Source organism: Chiloscyllium plagiosum, unplaced genomic scaffold (assembly GCF_037043375.1).
Source record: "Chiloscyllium plagiosum isolate Xiang-an unplaced genomic scaffold, Cpla_swu_hap1 HiC_scaffold_45, whole genome shotgun sequence".
NCBI lineage: Eukaryota > Metazoa > Chordata > Chondrichthyes > Orectolobiformes > Hemiscylliidae > Chiloscyllium > Chiloscyllium plagiosum.
Window position 1 is genome coordinate 68,580,319 of NW_028270183.1, and position 6,753 is coordinate 68,587,071.

The following is a 6,753-nucleotide window of genomic DNA, read 5'->3' on the forward strand; positions in this document are numbered from 1 at the left end:
CACCTGCAGGTAAGTGTATTGCATTGCTTCTTGTTTTGCTGAATTCCACACCCCGAATATCCAAATTTCACGATAGTTCGACAAATGTGTTGAAACTGATTCGTGTTGGAAGTTGGTGGCTTTTTGTGTCTCGACATATAATTTATTCAATTAGATGACTGGGTCAGTCTTGAAATTACTTCGGATTCTTCACAGTTGAAAATTTACTTTCGATTGAATGCAAAGCTCAAGCTCCACGAAATTCAAATCCTGCAAAGGAATTAATGACTTTTAAAAGATTTAACACTGTGAACAGGATTCGAACCTGCGCAGGAAAACCCCATTGGATTTCAAATCCAACGCCTTAACCTCTCGGCCATCACAGCTGCAGCAAGGATGTCAATTTTCACAGTAAAACAACTGAATTGATTTGTTGGAAGAACAAATTGTCAAGACCCAAAATTTCACCAAATCCTTTGCAGAGACCCAGACGAACGTTACCTTAGCAGATTGACAGGCTTTCACCGCAAACTAGATTCTGACACAGCTGAAGTTGAGGGAATGATTCTTCGTCGAATTATAGAGACACGGATGTACACCACGAAGACAGTGAGACAATGTACATCATTGTCTCACTGCGTCCGATCGATTTTGACTCAATTGCTCATCATCTGGTTCCAAATTATATATGCTGTTGTGTTTTAATATTCATCGAAATATGGTATTAGAAAAATTGATGCTAAGTCCATAAACACTAGCTACATTAGTAAAAAAAATCGGAATTAGAAAGAATGCAGAACCAATTTACAGAAATGGATCCAGCAACTTATCTGTAAGTTCTGACATCAGGTAATGAACTTGTGAGCACAAGAGAGGAAGACTAACCGAAGATTTGGAACTTGAAATCGTCTTGACGGAATTATTTGCAAAGTTTTTGCGGTTGTTCTCGAGTCATCAAGTCGTTGAACAATATAACACGGAAAGTGGCCCTTCTTTCCAACTTGACCATGGTGGACAGATATCCTAAATTAATAGGTCCCATTTGCCAACATTTGGCTCACATCCCTCTAAACCTTGTTACTCATATATCCATCCAGATGCCATTCAATGTTACAGTTGCATCAGACTCCACCAATTTCTCTGGCAGCTCATTCTGGACACGTCTGAAAAAGTTGCCCCTGACATCCCTTTTAAATCCTTACCCACTAATTTAAAACCGATGTTTTCTAAATTTTGACTTCCTCACCTGCCGGAAAACACCTTGACGAGTCAAACTATCCATGTTCCTCATGATCTAATAAATAGCAATGATTTGACTTTATCATACTTGTCAGGAGGGAAATGTGTGGAGATTATTTGTCGAAGTTATGAAGTCGAACGTCTTTTGTACAGATTTTTAGAAATGCATCTTGGAGAAGTTTTTAATAAGTCATTGAAGTCTAGTAGCAGTTGTAGAAGTCTGTTGTGAAAGCTGCAGAAGGATTTCAGGGCACGAGAACGAAGCATTATTTCCAATGTATGGTGGCTCAGTTCGACCGCACTTGGACGACAGTATGAGGAATTATAATCCTCAATTTAGGAAAGATACTAATGCCATATGAGGAATACCACGAATGGTGATTAGCCTTGATATCATGGATGAACGTTAGTCATCTGAATTTAAATTGGGCAAATCCCGCCTTTTCTTAACAGTTTCAAAACAAGAGAGGTAATCTCATTGAGAGTTGCAAAATATTTGAAGAGATAAACACGGTGGTGCAATTAAATTTTGTTCCCTCATTGGTGAATCTAGAAGCAGGAGAGGACAATATTAAAATGAAGCATTGTGATGTATGACCAGGATGAAAACTATTGATTTTTGTCTTAGCCTTGAGAAGTCTCACTATTCAGCACTACAGTGAGCCTTGGATATTTGGTCTTTGAATCCATCACTATCGGCCTGACCAGCCGACACTTACTGCATCACTATAGACCTGACCCCTCACACCTACCGCCTTAATATCAGTGTGAACCCCTCAAACTTACTGCATCACTATCCATCTGGCGCCCTCACATTTACTGCGCCACTTTCACTTCGAGACGCTCATTTTGACTGCGTCACTATCAGCCTGACTGCCAAGCACTTACTTTGTCACTATCAGTCATGCCCTTACGCTTCCTATGTTACTATCACCCTGACTCCTTACACTTACTGTGTCACTATCAGCCTGACTCCATCACACTTATTATGTAAGTATCAGACTGACGTCTCACACTTACCGTGTCACTGCAACACTGCCTCCTCAAATTTACTGTGTCACTATCACCTTGTCCCTCTCACATTTACTGCGTCACAATCACACTGACCACCTCACAACTACTGCTTCACTATGAGCTTCAACACTCACACAGCGTCACTACCTGCCTGACTCACTCACACTTATCACCTTACAATCAGCATTACTCTCTCAAATTTATTTCATCATTTTTAGGCTGAGGCACTCACACTGACAGCGTCACTAACAGCCTGACCCCCTCATGCTTACTGCGTTGGTATCTCTCTGATCCCCTCAGAATTTCTGCGTCACAACCACTCTGATCCCCTCATACTTTATGCGTCACTATCCCTCTGGCACCCTCATACTTCCTGCATCACTCACACCCTGACACATGCGCACCTACTGCATCCCTATCAGCGAACGGCGTCACTAACGGCCTCACTCTCTCTCTAACCTGCTCACACTTGATGCGTCACCATCACCTTGACACTCTCTCACTTAGTGCATCAATATCAGCCTGACCCCCTCACGCTTACTGCATCACTACCAGCGTGATCTCTTCAAATGTACTGTGTCACTATCAGACTGACCCACTCATACTTTCAGCATCACCATTACCTTGACCCCCCAAACTTAGTGCGTCCGGATCACCCTGAACCTTTCACTCTTCCTGCGTCACCTTCAGCCACACCCTGCACATTATCACTCTGACCTCCTCATACTTGATGCATCACTATAACTCTCTCCGACTCACACCGTGTATATCACTATCACCCTGACAACTCATACTCACTGCACCACTATTATCCTGACTCCATCACAATTAGTGTATCATTATCAGCCTGACCCCTTCCACTTACTGTGTCACTATCAAACTGTCCCCTCACATTTCCTGTGTCACTCTCAATCTGACACCTTCAAAGTGTCTGCGTCACTGTCACCCTGAACACGTCACACTTACCGCATTGGTGTCTGCCTGAAACCTCACACTTATGGCGTCAATATCATCCTGAGCGGCTCACACTTACTGCGTCACTAGCACACCAACACTCTCACCTTTACTGCGTCACTATCGGCCTGACACCTCACACGTACTGCATCACTATTCGCCTGACCCGCTCACACGTTTTGCGTCACTACTGCCCTGATCCCCTCACAATAACTGTGTCGCTATCAGCCTGAGCCCCTCATTATCACGCTGACCAAGCTCACAATTACAGCATCACTATCAACCTGACCACCTCACACTTTCTCTGTCATTATCACCCTGACCCCCTCACACGTAATGCGTCACTGTCACACTGAGACACTCACATTTTCTGCGTCGTTATCAGCCGGACCCGCCGGCACACAGCGTCACTATCAACCTGGCCCTCACACTTGCATGCCTCAATATCAGCGTGAACCCCTCGCACTTACTGCATCACTGTCCAACTGCCATCCTCACACTTACTCCACCAGTTTCACCGTGACATCCTCATTTTTACTGCGTCACTATCAACCTGACAGCCACACAAACATTGCATCACTATCAGTGACGCCCTCGCATTTCCTATGTTAATATCACCTTCACTCCTAAAACCTACTGCGTCACTATCAGCCTGCCTCCATCACACTTTTTGTGTCAGTATCAGACTGAAGCCTCACGCTTACCATGTTACTAAAACTCTGCCCCATCACACTGACTGTGTCACTATCAGCCTGACCCCTCAGACGTACTGTGTCACTATCACCCTGACCCACTCATACTTTTTGTATCAGTTTCAGTCTGACGCCTCGCACTTACTGTTTAACTAAAACTCTCCCCCTCACACTGACTGTGTCACTATCAGCCTGACCCCTTCATACTTACTGCGTCGCTCTCACTCTGATCCTCTCTCATTTCATGCGTCACTCTCACCATGACCTCCTCACGTTTACTGCGTCACTATCACCCTGACCAACTCACACAATCTTTGCCATTTTCACCTTGCCGGCCTTAGTTTTACTGCGTCACCATGAGCCTAACCGCCACACTCTTATTGCGTGACTTTCAGTCACGCCCTCACACTTCCCATGTTACTATCACCCTGAATCCTTACACTTATTGTGTCACTATCAGTCTGACCCCTCACACTTTCTGTGTCACTATCAGCCGGACTCCATCACATTTATTGTGTCATTATCAGACTGACGCCTCACTCTTATCTTGTCACTAAAACACTGCTCCATCACATTGACTGTGTCACTATCAGCCTGACACCCTCACACTTACTTCTTCACTATCGCAATGCCCGTCTCTCACTTACGACGTCATTTACACCCTGACATCCCACACTTGCTGCGGCACTATCACACTGAGGGCCTTACACTTAGTGTCACTGTCATCCTGACCCCTTACACTTACTGTGTCACTATCACACTGGTATCTCACACCCACTGTGTCACTATTATCCTGAGCCACTTACACCTATTGCGTCACTATCACTTTGACCCCAACACACTAACTGCATCAATATCAGCCTGACCATCTCACACATACTGCGCCACTACAAGGCTGACTCCCTCACATATACTGCGTCACAATCAGACTTACCCACTCATGCTTACTGCGTCACTATCACCCTGACTCCCCAATCTTACTGCGTCAAGATCATTGTGCGCCCATACACTGACAGCGTAACTATCATGCTGACAACGTCACACTTACTGCGTCAAGATCAGCCTGATCACCTCAACCTAATGCGTCACTATCAGCTTCAACACTCACATTTACTGCGTCACTTTAGCACTACCCCTGCACTCTTACTGCATCCCTATCCACCTTACCCCAACGCATTTACTTCATCACAATCAGCCTGAGACACTCATACTTACAGCTTTACTACAACCTGGCCCTGTGAGTGCATCTACAACACTGTTACCCTGACCCCTTGCCCATACTGCGTTACTATAAGCTTGGCCCCTCAAATGTTCTGCGTCACTATCACACTGACATTTCACACTCACTGCGTCACTATCACCCTGACCCCTCACAATTACTGCATCACTACAACCTGACCCCCTGAAAGCATCTGCGTCACTGTCACCCTGACCCCATCACACTTGCCATGTCACCATCACAAATGACACATTCACACAGTCTGCTTCACTGTCATCCTGACACCTCACACTCACTGGATCATTACCATCCTCCCCCTCATACTGACCTGTCACTATCATCCAGAGCCGCTCACACTTATTGCGTTCCTGTCACTCTGCTCCCAACACACTCACTGCGTCACTATCAGCCTGTCACTCGCACACTTCCAGCATCACTATCAGCCTGACCCCTCACAATTTCACCGTGTCTATCAGTCTGACTCCTCACATTTCCTGCATCACTATCACCCTGTCACTTAACACTTACTGGCCAGTATTAGCCTGACGCCCTCAACTTACTGCATAATTATCAGCCTGAACACTCACACTTATTCCGTTACCATTACGCTGACCCCCTCACATTCACTGCGTCACTGTCATCCTGTCCCCTCTCACTTCCTGCATTAGGATCACTCTGACTCACGGACACTTACTGCATCACTATCAGCCTGACCCTTCACACATACTGTAACACTATCTGCCTGACCCCATCACACTTGCTGCATCTCTATTAGCCTGACCCCCACACACTTTCTGCTTCACTATCAGACTGACACCTCACACTTACTATGTCACTATTCCACTAACACCTCACTTTTATTGGCCACTATAAGCCTGACGCTCTCAACTTACTGTGTCACTACCAGCCTGAACGCACACACTTACTCCCTCACTATCACCCTGACTGTCTCACCCTCACTGCGTCAGTCTCTGCCTGACCCCATCTCACTTACTGCATCACTATCACCCTGTCCCCTCCCACTTTATGCGTCAGGATCAGCCTGACACAGTAACACTTACTGCATCACTATCAGCCTGATCTCCTTCCAATTACTGCGTCACTGTCAGCCTGACCACTCACTCTTACAGCGTCACTGTCACACTGACCCCTCACACGAAGTGCTTCACTATCGCCTGACCACCTCACACTTACTGCGTCACTATCGGTCTGATCCCTCAGACCTACTGCATCACTATCACTCTGACCCCCCTCACTGCGCAACTATAGGCCTGATCCACTCACACAGTCTGCGTCACTACCACGCTGACACCTCACCCTCATTGTGTCACTATCATCCTCACTCCATCACACTTATTGAGTCACTGTCAGCCTGAACACCTGTAATGGAAAATTATCATTTATTGGGAAATCTGTGAAACCATGGTTGAAACAAAGAACTATAGTCCTAACTTTGCAAAAAGACAGAGAAAATGTAAAGTTCAAACTAATTTACAGCTGACTCTCAAGGCCAATAATCTATTATATCAGCAGTCAATTAATTAGAAAAAGCAACTCCATATGTGGAAAGGAACTCGACTGATCCAGGTTCCTGGCTTGAAGTGTGATAAAGCTAGGCGATTTATAGTATAAAGGGAATATGTGAAAACCGTCAGG

The 6,753-nt window shown here is 45.5% G+C and overlaps 1 non-coding gene across 1 annotated transcript; it reads right to left on the reverse strand.

Annotated features, from left to right (window-relative positions):
- Positions 1-283: 283 nt before the first annotated feature.
- trnas-uga (transfer RNA serine (anticodon UGA)) lies at positions 284-365 on the reverse strand. Its single transcript has one exon. It is a non-coding gene; the product is annotated as a tRNA-Ser (tRNA).
- Between the last annotated feature and the right edge of the window lie 6,388 nt (positions 366-6,753).